A 13,783-nucleotide genomic window follows, 5' to 3' on the forward strand; every position below is an offset into this window, starting at 1 on the left:
GTCAGTGGAAACAGCACAAGATATTCACTACCACTTTTTCCTCCAACATCCCGCTGCATTGCTGCTGGAGTGGAACCCTTGTCTGGCTTCCTATTCTCTTCTTGATGGCGTTCAGTAGCCATTGCAGAGCTGTATACTTGACTAAGATTGATTTCACTGAAAATGCTTGATGTAACCTTGAGCTTCAGATGCATCATCCTGCTCTTGATTGACTCTATTGTTCTCATTTGATCTGCTGGGATAAATCCCTTATATTTCTGTTACATCCATTTCACCTTTACACCAGGCCAGCCAGCGGAGGATGGGCTCCCCCTCTATAGCCGGGTTCCTCTCGAGATTTCTTCCCAAAGGGGAGTTTTTTCTCGCCACTGTTTGGGGAATTTATTACCTCATATGCTTGCTATTTGGGGGTTTAGGCCTGGTCTATCGCCCTTCTCTTACTCTGTAAAGAGTTTGCATTCCTGTGGGGCACTTTTCTGAACATATTCCCAATGTCATGGTCCAGGAAGCTGACTCACTTTCAGAAACCTTGGTACTTGGTAAGGTTGAGCCAGAGGTTGTTTTTAGTGATGCACTTAAGCAGAGGACAGATGTCGGCTAACAAAATGTTAAAGGAATAGGTGTTGACCATGATGTCATTGAGGTAGACAATGCAGGCTGTTGCTGGAACAGCTTGGAGTATCTCTTCCATCAGCCGTTCGAATGTCATAGAGCTCTTCATTTGAAAGGCTTCATTGTGAATTCCCACAATCCTCCACTAGGATCTTTGGTAGGAGAGTCACTGTCCTCGCATAAGTGCCAGGATCATTGGTAGGAGAGCCACTGTCATTGCATACGTGCCAGGACCTTTGGTAGGAGAGCCACTGTCGAAGCATACGTGCCAGGACACAGCTGAACAGGACGAAGCAAGAGCCACACATTGTCCTTGGCTGAAGTGAGTAGACATGAAGATCAGGTACTTGGCTCAGACCAGAAGAATGATAAAAAAGGTGTCCTCCAAAGAGGGGGGGGTGGTGGAGGGCAGAAGACCCTACAAGTACTAACCAGTGGAAGTGGTGCCAGGATCTTTGCTAGGAGAGTCACTGTCCTCGCACACGTGCCAGGATCTTTGGTAGGAGAGTCACTGTCCTTGCATAACTGCCAGGATCGTTGGTAGGAGAGTCGGTCACTGTCCTCGCACACGTGCCAGGATCTTTGGTAGGAGAGTCACTGTCCTCGCACACGTGCCAGGATCTTTGGTAGGAGAGTCACTGTCCTCGCACACGTGCCAGGATCTTTGGTAGGAGAGTCACTGTCCTTGCATAAGTGGCAGGATCTTTGGTAGGAGAGTCACTGTCCTCGCACACGTGCCAGGATCTTTGGTAGGAGAGTCACTGTCCTCGCACACGTGCCAGGATCTTTGGTAGGAGAGTCACTGTCCTCGCACACGTGCCAGGATCTTTGGTAGGAGAGTCACTGTCCTCGCACACGTGCCAGGATCTTTGGTAGGAGAGTCACTGTCCTCGCACACGTGCCAGGATCTTTGGTAGGAGAGTCACTGTCCTCGCACACGTGCCAGGATCTTTGGTAGGAGAGTCACTGTCTTCGCATAAGTGCCAGGACACAGCTGCACAGGATGAAGCAAGAGCCACACATTGTCCTTGGCTGAAGTGAGTAGAGGAGAAGATCAGGTACTTGGTTCAAGCCAGAAGAATAATAACAAAGGTGTCCTCCGATGAGGGGGGGTGGTGGTGGGCAAGAAAAACTATACCATGCTGAACAGTGGACGTACTGTCAGGATCTTTGGTAGGAGAGTCACTGTCCTCGCACACGTGCCAGGATCTTTGGTAGGAGAGTCACTGTCCTCGCACACTTGCCAGGATCTTTGGTAGGAGAGTCACTGTCCTCGCACACGTGCCAGGATCTTTGGTAGGAGAGTCACTGTCCTCGCACACTTGCCAGGATCTTTGGTAGGAGAGTCACTGTCCTCGCACACGTGCCAGGATCTTTGGTAGGAGAGCAACTGTCATTGTGTAAATGCCAGGATCATTGGTAGGAGAGCCACTGTCATTGCATACGTGCCAGGACCTTTGGTAGGAGAGCCACTGTCGAAGCATACGTGCCAGGACACAGCTGAACAGGACGAAGCAAGAGCCACACATTGTCCTTGGCTGAAGTGAGTAGACATGAAGATCAGGTACTTGGCTCAGACCAGAAGAATGATAAAAAAGGTGTCCTCCAAAGAGGGGGGGGTGGTGGAGGGCAGAAGACCCTACAAGTACTAACCAGTGGAAGTGGTGCCAGGATCTTTGGTAGGAGAGTCACTGTCCTCGCACACGTGCCAGGATCTTTGGTAGGAGAGTCACTGTCCTTGCATAACTGCCAGGATCGTTGGTAGGAGAGTCAGTCACTGTCCTCGCACACGTGCCAGGATCTTTGGTAGGAGAGTCACTGTCCTCGCACACGTGCCAGGATCTTTGGTAGGAGAGTCACTGTCCTCGCACACGTGCCAGGATCTTTGGTAGGAGAGTCACTGTCCTCGCACACGTGCCAGGATCTTTGGTAGGAGAGTCACTGTCCTCGCACACGTGCCAGGATCTTTGGTAGGAGAGTCACTGTCCTCGCACACGTGCCAGGATCTTTGGTAGGAGAGTCACTGTCCTCGCACACGTGCCAGGATCTTTGGTAGGAGAGTCACTGTCTTCGCATAAGTGCCAGGACACAGCTGCACAGGATGAAGCAAGAGCCACACATTGTCCTTGGCTGAAGTGAGTAGAGGAGAAGATCAGGTACTTGGTTCAAGCCAGAAGAATAATAACAAAGGTGTCCTCCGATGAGGGGGGGTGGTGGTGGGCAAGAAAAACTATACCATGCTGAACAGTGGACGTACTGTCAGGATCGTTGGTAGGAGAGTCACTGTCCTCGCACACGTGCCAGGATCTTTGGTAGGAGAGTCACTGTCCTCGCACACGTGCCAGGATCTTTGGTAGGAGAGTCACTGTCCTCGCACACGTGCCAGGATCTTTGGTAGGAGAGTCACTGTCCTCGCACACGTGCCAGGATCTTTGGTAGGAGAGTCACTGTCCTCGCACACGTGCCAGGATCTTTGGTAGGAGAGCAACTGTCATTGTGTAAATGCCAGGATCATTGGTAGGAGAGCCACTGTCATTGCATACGTGCCAGGACCTTTGGTAGGAGAGCCACTGTCGAAGCATACGTGCCAGGACACAGCTGAACAGGACGAAGCAAGAGCCACACATTGTCCTTGGCTGAAGTGAGTAGACATGAAGATCAGGTACTTGGCTCAGACCAGAAGAATGATAAAAAAGGTGTCCTCCAAAGAGGGGGGGGTGGTGGAGGGCAGAAGACCCTACAAGTACTAACCAGTGGAAGTGGTGCCAGGATCTTTGCTAGGAGAGTCACTGTCCTCGCACACGTGCCAGGATCTTTGGTAGGAGAGTCACTGTCCTTGCATAACTGCCAGGATCGTTGGTAGGAGAGTCGGTCACTGTCCTCGCACACGTGCCAGGATCTTTGGTAGGAGAGTCACTGTCCTCGCACACGTGCCAGGATCTTTGGTAGGAGAGTCACTGTCCTCGCAAACGTGCCAGGATCTTTGGTAGGAGAGTCACTGTCCTCGCACACGTGCCAGGATCTTTGGTAGGAGAGTCACTGTCCTCGCACACGTGCCAGGATCTTTGGTAGGAGAGTCACTGTCCTCGCACACGTGCCAGGATCTTTGGTAGGAGAGTCACTGTCCTCGCATAAGTGCCAGGATCTTTGGTAGGAGAGCAATTGTCATTGTGTAAATGCCAGGATCATTGGTAGGAGAGCCACTGTCATTGCATACGTGCCAGGACCTTTGGTAGGAGAGCCACTGTCGAAGCATACGTGCCAGGACACAGCTGAACAGGATGAAGCAAGAGCCACACATTGTCCTTGGCTGAAGTGAGTAGAGATGAAGATCAGGTACTTGGCTCAGGCCAGAAGAACGATAACAAAGGTGTCCTCCAAAGAGGGGGGGGTGGTGGTGGGCAGAAGACCCTTAAAGTACTAACCAGTGGAAGTGGTGCCAGGATGTTTGCCAGGACAGTCACTGCAAAGATGATGCTGGCCATGCCTTCCTTGGGTTTCTCCCACCTCTGGTGCAGAAGCAGCTGGTACATCCTCAGCCAGTCTCACTGGCTCAACATCACACCTGTGGAGAAAGAAGAGAAGAATGGAAGATTGCGGACATGTCCTCTGAAGTAGGGGGTGGTGGTGGGCAAGAAAAACTATAACATGTTGACGCAGAAGGTAAAGAAGAGATTGCTGTAAAGGTTTGGTTCCACAGAAGCTTAGTTAAGCTCAAAATTGTCTTCAGAGGCTACTTTTGATCTTCCTGTGCATTGTGTCCTCTGTTGATGCTAAGGCTTTGTACACCAGAAGGGGCTGGAGGAGCTTTGGGAGGACCATGTGTCAGGTCACTTGATTTATTTATTTAATGTTTATTTGATAGGGACAGATACATTTAAACATACATTGCATTGGATATTGTTTGACAATAATCTATTACAGCATTTATAGCACATGCTATGCCTTTGATAATCCTGTAATGTGAGTCATTCTTTATGAGGGTCTGTGATAGTTCTATAAATTGAGTCACTCTAACTGACCCTGTTATAGCACTAAAAAGTGAGTCACTCTTTAACAGACCCTGTGGTAATGTTATGAAGTGAGTGAGTCACTCTTCAATAGGCTCTGTAATAGTATTATGAAGTGAGTAAGTCACTCTTTAACAGACCCTGTGATAATGCTATGAAGTGAGTAACTCTTCAACAGGCTCTGTGATAATGTTATGAAGTGAGTAACTCTTCAACAGGCTCTGTGATAATGTTAGGAAATAAGTGAGTCACTCTTTGATACGGCCTGCGATAATGATATAAAGTGAGTCACTCTTTAACAGGCCCTGTGATAATGTTATGAAGTGAGTAACTCTTCAACAGGCTCTGTGATAATGTTATGAAGTGAGTAACTCTTCAACAGGCTCTGTGATAATGTTATGAAATGAGTGAGTCACTCTTTGATACGGCCTGTAATAATGATATAAAGTGAGTCACTCTTTAACAGGCCCTGTGATAATGTTATGAAGTGAGTAACTCTTCAACAGGCTCTGTGATAATGTTATGAAATGAGTGAGTCACTCTTTGACAGGGCCTGCGATAATGATATAAAGTCAGTCACTGTTTAACAGGCCCTGTGATAATGATATAAAGTGAGTCACTGTTTAACAGGCCCTGTGATAATGATATAAAGTGAGTCACTGTTTAACAGGCCCTGTGATAATGTTATGAAGTGAGTAACTCTTCAACAGGCTCTGTGATAATGTTATGAAATGAGTGAGTCACTCTTTGACAGGGCCTGCGATAATGATATAAAGTGAGTCACTCTTTAACAGAGCCTATGATAACGCTATGAAGTGAGTCACTCTTTAACAGAGCCTGTGATAGTAATATTAAGTCAGTTACTCTTTAACAGAGCTTGTAATAGCACTATAAAGCGAGTGACTCTTTAACAGGCGTTTTGATAGTGTTATAAAGTGAGTGAGTCATTATTTAAGAGAGCCTGTGATAGTAATATTAAGTAAGTTACTCTTTGACAGGGCTTGTGATGAATGCTATAAAGTGAGTCACTCTTTAACAGTGCCTCTGATAGTGTTATGAAGTGAGTGACTCTTTAACAGGCCTTTTGATAATGCTATAATGTGACTCTTTCTTTAAGAGGGTCTGTGATAGTAATAAGTAAATCATGCTTTAACAGAGTTTCTGATAGCACTATAAAGTGAGTCACTCTTTAACAGAGCCTTTGATCGTAATATAAAGTGGGTCACTCTTTAACAGAGCCTTTGATCGTAATATAAAGTGAGTCACTCTTTAACAGAGCCTTTGATCGTAATATAAAGTGAGTCACTCTTTTAACAGCCTTTTGATAGTGTTATAAAGAGAGTAAGTCATTATTTAAGAGAACCTGTGATAATCCTATGATGTGAGTCACTCTTTAACAGGGTCTATGATAGTTATATAGCGTGACTCACTTCTGACTGGTCTCTGTTTGTGCTGGAATCCATTTTCCCGCCACTTTTAACCAAGTGTTTGTCATTTGAATTGCCCTTGCCTCTCTTCAGCAGCAGCCTCCTTGAGTCGCTGAGTATGAAGGTCATTCTTGCTTAGGCAGTGGATCTGTCCAGGTGTTCATACATCCATCTCTCCTATGTCACTGACTGGGTAGCGATAGTCATGCTGTTTGTGAAAGGTCGTGTCAGTGGTTGATAAACTTTGGATTTTATCGTAGATTCTCTGCGTGGTCTTTCTGCAGGGTCCACAAGGGCGTAGGTGGGAGCCTTGATGGACACTGTGCAGCTCATAACTGTCCACCCCCAGCTTCTGCTGTTTAGTAGTACAGTCTCGCAGTGTTACCCTCATTCTGAATTAATCAAATTTGCTCTAAAGGCTAAAATTAAATTAAAATAAAAAATAACAAATAATTCTTTAAATAAAATGTTTAAAAATGTCAAACATCATGAACTCAACCAAATAAGAAATACATTTAAAAATTATATCAAAATTATTATTATTAATAATGATAATAATAATAATAATAATAATTAAAAAAAAATAATAATGATAATAATAATAACAACAACAACAATAATAATAATAATAATAATAATAATAATAAACACAACATCAAAATAAAATAAATAAACATAAATAGTTCCGGGTGATGGTTGCAGTGTTTGGCTGGACTACCAGAGGATGTGGGTGGACACAGTTACGGGCTACACAATGTCCATCATAGCCTCCATTTACATCCTTTTGGACTCTGCAGATAGGGCATGCAGAGGATCTTCGACAAATTCCAAAGTGCGATAGTCACTAATGTCAACCTTCACAGATGGCATAACCATCACTCTACAGTCAGTGATAGAGGGGAGATGGATCCTTGAGGGCCTGGACTAATCTATTATCTGAGCAAGGGTGATCTTCAAGCCCAGCATTTTGTGAACGCTGGTACTAAATAGGGGCAACGGCAAGGTGCATGACGACATTTAGCTCAAAGTGACTAGAGAGTGGATTCCAGCTCCAACAGAGAATCCAGTCGGGGAAGTGGTTTGGCTGCTCACTCTGGCAGTGAGTGTGAAGAGGATAACACACTACATACATGACTGGGTATATAGGGTGGAGAAGGGTGGTGTCCCCGTGTAATCAAAAGCCTAGTACTCTCAGCACATGGTCCTACTCAAGCTCCTCTAACCCCTTTCAGTGTGCGAAATCCAAGTATCAGCAGTGGAACCAGTGGAAAGGAACATCAGGAGCTAACCTTCAAAGATAGTTTAGAGCTTTACAAAGCCTCAGTAGAATTGCCTTTTACAGCAGTGGAAAAATACGGCAGCTACCATTCAGAGCTGAGATTGAGGACTCGTTTTGCAAGGATGACAGTGTGAGGCCAGCATCAATCAAAGTTCGTCCCCGTCAGCAGGCACTCCGCCACCACTGAGGTCTCTTCAGAGGCAATTGCATGTGCATCCAGTCTCTTTCTTTCAGGTCCAAAGCTATTAGCATTTAGCGATTCCCTCTGTCAGTCAGTGGAAACAGCACAAGATATTCACTACCACTTTTTCCTCCAACATCCCGTTGCATTGCTGCTGGAGTGGAACCCTTGTCTGGCTTCCTATTCTCTTCTTGATGGCGTTCAGTAGCCATTGCAGAGCTGTATACTTTACTAAGATTGATTTCACTGAAAATGCTTGATGTAACCTTGAGCTTCAGATGCATCATCCTGCTCTTGATTGACTCTATTGTTCTCATTTGATCTGCTGGGATAAATCCCTTATATTTCTGTTACATCCATTTTACCTTTACACCAGGCCAGCCAGCGGAGGATGGGCTCCCCCCTCTATAGCCGGGTTCCTCTCGAGATTTCTTCCCAAAGGGGAGTTTTTTCTCGCCACTGTTTGGGGAATTTATTACCTCATATGCTTGCTATTTGGGGGTTTAGGCCTGGTCTATCGCCCTTCTCTTACTCTGTAAAGAGTTTGCATTCCTGTGGGGCACTTTTCTGAACATATTCCCAATGTCATGGTCCAGGAAGCTGACTCACTTTCAGAAACCTTGGTACTTGGTAAGGTTGAGCCAGAGGTTGTTTTTAGTGATGCACTTAAGCAGAGGACAGATGTCGGCTAACAAAATGTTAAAGGAATAGGTGTTGACCATGATGTCATTGAGGTAGACAATGCAGGCTGTTGCTGGAACAGCTTGGAGTATCTCTTCCATCAGCCGTTCGAATGTCATAGAGCTCTTCATTCGAAAGGCTTCATTGTGAATTCCCACAATCCTCCACTAGGATCTTTGGTAGGAGAGTCACTGTCCTCGCATAAGTGCCAGGATCATTGGTAGGAGAGCCACTGTCATTGCATACGTGCCAGGATCTTTGGTAGGAGAGCCACTGTCGAAGCATACGTGCCAGGACACAGCTGAACAGGACGAAGCAAGAGCCACACATTGTCCTTGGCTGAAGTGAGTAGAGATGAAGATCAGGTACTTGGCTCAGACCAGAAGAATGATAAAAAAGGTGTCCTCCAAAGAGGGGGGGGGTGGTGGAGGGCAGAAGACCCTACAAGTACTAACCAGTGGAAGTGGTGCCAGGATCTTTGGTAGGAGAGTCACTGTCCTCGCACACGTGGCAGGATCTTTGGTAGGAGAGTCACTGTCCTCGCATAACTGCCAGGATCGTTGGTAGGAGAGTCACTGTCCTCGCACACGTGCCAGGATCTTTGGTAGGAGAGTCACTGTCCTCGCACACGTGCCAGGATCTTTGGTAGGAGAGTCACTGTCCTCGCACACGTGCCAGGATCTTTGGTAGGAGAGTCACTGTCCTCGCACACGTGCCAGGATCTTTGGTAGGAGAGTCACTGTCCTCGCATACGTGCCAGGATCTTTGGTAGGAGAGCAACTGTCATTGTGTAAATGCCAGGATCATTGGTAGGAGAGTCACTGTCATTGCATACGTGCCAGGACCTTTGGTAGGAGAGCCACTGTCGAAGCATACGTGCCAGGACACAGCTGAACAGGACGAAGCAAGAGCCACACATTGTCCTTGGCTGAAGTGAGTAGAGATGAAGATCAGGTACTTGGCTCAGACCAGAAGAATGATAAAAAAGGTGTCCTCCAAAGAGGGGGGGGTGGTGGAGGGCAGAAGACCCTACAAGTACTAACCAGTGGAAGTGGTGCCAGGATCTTTGGTAGGAGAGTCACTGTCCTCGCACACGTGGCAGGATCTTTGGTAGGAGAGTCACTGTCCTCGCATAACTGCCAGGATCGTTGGTAGGAGAGTCACTGTCCTCGCACACGTGCCAGGATCTTTGGTAGGAGAGTCACTGTCCTCGCACACGTGCCAGGATCTTTGGTAGGAGAGTCACTGTCCTCGCACACGTGCCAGGATCTTTGGTAGGAGAGTCACTGTCCTCGCACACGTGCCAGGATCTTTGGTAGGAGAGTCACTGTCCTCGCACACGTGCCAGGATCTTTGGTAGGAGAGCAACTGTCATTGTGTAAATCCCAGGATCATTGGTAGGAGTGTCACTGTCATTGCATACGTGCCAGGACCTTTGGTAGGAGAGCCACTGTCGAAGCATACGTGCCAGGACACAGCTGAACAGGACAAAGCAAGAGCCACACATTGTCCTTGGCTGAAGTGAGTAGACATGAAGATCAGGTACTTGGCTCAGACCAGAAGAATGATAAAAAAGGTGTCCTCCAAAGAGGGGGGGGTGGTGGAGGGCAGAAGACCCTACAAGTACTAACCAGTGGAAGTGGTGCCAGGATCTTTGGTAGGAGAGTCACTGTCCTCGCACACGTGCCAGGATCTTTGGTAGGAGAGTCACTGTCCTTGCATAACTGCCAGGATCCTTGGTAGGAGAGTCAGTCACTGTCCTCGCACACGTGCCAGGATCTTTGGTAGGAGAGTCACTGTCCTCGCACACGTGCCAGGATCTTTGGTAGGAGAGTCACTGTCCTCGCACACGTGCCAGGATCTTTGGTAGGAGAGTCACTGTCCTCGCATAAGTGCCAGGATCTTTGGTAGGAGAGCAATTGTCATTGTGTAAATGCCAGGATCATTGGTAGGAGAGCCACTGTCATTGCATACGTGCCAGGACCTTTGGTAGGAGAGCCACTGTCGAAGCATACGTGCCAGGACACAGCTGAACAGGATGAAGCAAGAGCCACACATTGTCCTTGGCTGAAGTGAGTAGAGATGAAGATCTGGTACTTGGCTCAGGCCAGAAGAACGATAACAAAGGTGTCCTCCAAAGAGGGGGGGGTGGTGGTGGGCAGAAGACCCTTAAAGTACTAACCAGTGGAAGTGGTGCCAGGATGTTTGCCAGGACAGTCACTGCAAAGATGATGCTGGCCATGCCTTCCTTGGGTTTCTCCCACCTCTGGTGCAGAAGCAGCTGGTACATCCTCAGCCAGTCTCACTGGCTCAACATCACACCTGTGGAGAAAGAAGAGAAGAATGGAAGATTGCGGACATTTCCTCTGAAGTAGGGGGTGGTGGTGGGCAAGAAAAACTATAACATGTTGACGCAGAAGGTAAAGAAGAGATTGCTGTAAAGGTTTGGTTCCACAGAAGCTTAGTTAAGCTCAAAATTGTCTTCAGAGGCTACTTTTGATCTTCCTGTGCATTGTGTCCTCTGTTGATGCTAAGGCTTTGTACACCAGAAGGGGCTGGAGGAGCTTTGGGAGGACCATGTGTCAGGTCACTTGATTTATTTATTTAATGTTTATTTGATAGGGACAGATACATTTAAACATACATTGCATTGGATATTGTTTGACAATAATCTATTACAGCATTTATAGCACATGCTATGCCTTTGATAATCCTGTAATGTGAGTCATTCTTTATGAGGGTCTGTGATAGTTCTATATATTGAGTCACTCTAACTGACCCTGTTATAGCACTAAAAAGTGAGTCACTCTTTAACAGACCCTGTGGTAATGTTATGAAGTGAGTGAGTCACTCTTCAATAGGCTCTGTAATAGTATTATGAAGTGAGTAAGTCACTCTTTAACAGACCCTGTGATAATGCTATGAAGTGAGTAACTCTTCAACAGGCTCTGTGATAATGTTATGAAGTGAGTAACTCTTCAACAGGCTCTGTGATAATGTTATGAAATGAGTGAGTCACTCTTTGATACGGCCTGCGATAATGATATAAAGTGAGTCACTCTTTAACAGGCCCTGTGATAATGTTATGAAGTGAGTAACTCTTCAACAGGCTCTGTGATAATGTTATGAAGTGAGTAACTCTTCAACAGGCTCTGTGATAATGTTATGAAATAAGTGAGTCACTCTTTGATACGGCCTGCGATAATGATATAAAGTGAGTCACTCTTTAACAGGCCCTGTGATAATGTTATGAAGTGAGTAACTCTTCAACAGGCTCTGTGATAATGTTATGAAATGAGTGAGTCACTCTTTGACAGGGCCTGCGATAATGATATAAAGTCAGTCACTGTTTAACAGGCCCTGTGATAATGATATAAAGTGAGTCACTGTTTAACAGGCCCTGTGATAATGATATAAAGTGAGTCACTGTTTAACAGGCCCTGTGATAATGTTATGAAGTGAGTAACTCTTCAACAGGCTCTGTGATAATGTTATGAAATGAGTGAGTCACTCTTTGACAGGGCCTGCGATAATGATATAAAGTGAGTCACTCTTTAACAGAGCCTATGATAACGCTATGAAGTGAGTCACTCTTTAACAGAGCCTGTGATAGTAATATTAAGTCAGTTACTCTTTAACAGAGCTTGTAATAGCACTATAAAGCGAGTGACTCTTTAACAGGCGTTTTGATAGTGTTATAAAGTGAGTGAGTCATTATTTAAGAGAGCCTGTGATAGTAATATTAAGTAAGTTACTCTTTGACAGGGCTTGTGATGAATGCTATAAAGTGAGTCACTCTTTAACAGTGCCTCTGATAGTGTTATGAAGTGAGTGACTCTTTAACAGGCCTTTTGATAATGCTATAATGTGACTCTTTCTTTAAGAGGGTCTGTGATAGTAATAAGTAAATCATGCTTTAACAGAGTTTCTGATAGCACTATAAAGTGAGTCACTCTTTAACAGAGCCTTTGATCGTAATATAAAGTGGGTCACTCTTTAACAGAGCCTTTGATCGTAATATAAAGTGAGTCACTCTTTAACAGAGCCTTTGATCGTAATATAAAGTGAGTCACTCTTTTAACAGCCTTTTGATAGTGTTATAAAGAGAGTAAGTCATTATTTAAGAGAACCTGTGATAATCCTATGATGTGAGTCACTCTTTAACAGGGTCTATGATAGTTATATAGCGTGACTCACTTCTGACTGGTCTCTGTTTGTGCTGGAATCCATTTTCCCGCCACTTTTAACCAAGTGTTTGTCATTTGAATTGCCCTTGCCTCTCTTCAGCAGCAGCCTCCTTGAGTCGCTGAGTATGAAGGTCATTCTTGCTTAGGCAGTGGATCTGTCCAGGTGTTCATACATCCATCTCTCCTATGTCACTGACTGGGTAGCGATAGTCATGCTGTTTGTGAAAGGTCGTGTCAGTGGTTGACAAACTTTGGATTTTATCGTAGATTCTCTGCGTGGTCTTTCTGCAGGGTCCACAAGGGCGTAGGTGGGAGCCTTGATGGACACTGTGCAGCTCATAACTGTCCACCCCCAGCTTCTGCTGTTTAGTAGTACAGTCTCGCAGTGTTACCCTCATTCTGAATTAATCAAATTTGCTCTAAAGGCTAAAATTAAATTAAAATAAAAAATAACAAATAATTCTTTAAATAAAATGTTTAAAAATGTCAAACATCATGAACTCAACCAAATAAGAAATACATTTAAAAATTATATCAAAATTATTATTATTAATAATGATAATAATAATAATAATAATAATTAAAAAAAATAATAATGATAATAATAATAACAACAACAACAACAATAATAATAATAATAATAATAATAATAATAATAATAATAATAATAAACACAACATCAAAATAAAATAAATAAACATAAATAGTTCCGGGTGATGGTTGCAGTGTTTGGCTGGACTACCAGAGGATGTGGGTGGACACAGTTACGGGCTACACAATGTCCATCATAGCCTCCATTTACATCCTTTTGGACTCTGCAGATAGGGCATGCAGAGGATCTTCGACAAATTCCAAAGTGCGATAGTCACTAATGTCAACCTTCACAGATGGCATAACCATCACTCTACAGTCAGTGATAGAGGGGAGATGGATCCTTGAGGGCCTGGACTAATCTATTATCTGAGCAAGGGTGATCTTCAAGCCCAGCATTTTGTGAACGCTGGTACTAAATAGGGGCAACGGCAAGGTGCATGACGACATTTAGCTCAAAGTGACTAGAGAGTGGATTCCAGCTCCAACAGAGAATCCAGTCGGGGAAGTGGTTTGGCTGCTCACTCTGGCAGTGAGTGTGAAGAGGATAACACACTACATACATGACTGGGTATATAGGGTGGAGAAGGGTGGTGTCCCGTGTAATCAAAAGCCTAGTACTCTCAGCACATGGTCCTACTCAAGCTCCTCTAACCCCTTTCAGTGTGCGAAATCCAAGTATCAGCAGTGGAACCAGTGGAAAGGAACATCAGGAGCTAACCTTCAAAGATAGTTTAGAGCTTTACAAAGCCTCAGTAGAATTGCCTTTTACAGCAGTGGAAAAATACGGCAGCTACCATTCAGAGCTGAGATTG

The sequence above is a fragment of the Anguilla anguilla genome, chromosome 19, assembly GCF_013347855.1.
Source record: "Anguilla anguilla isolate fAngAng1 chromosome 19, fAngAng1.pri, whole genome shotgun sequence".
In the NCBI taxonomy this organism is placed as follows: Eukaryota; Metazoa; Chordata; class Actinopteri; order Anguilliformes; family Anguillidae; genus Anguilla; species Anguilla anguilla.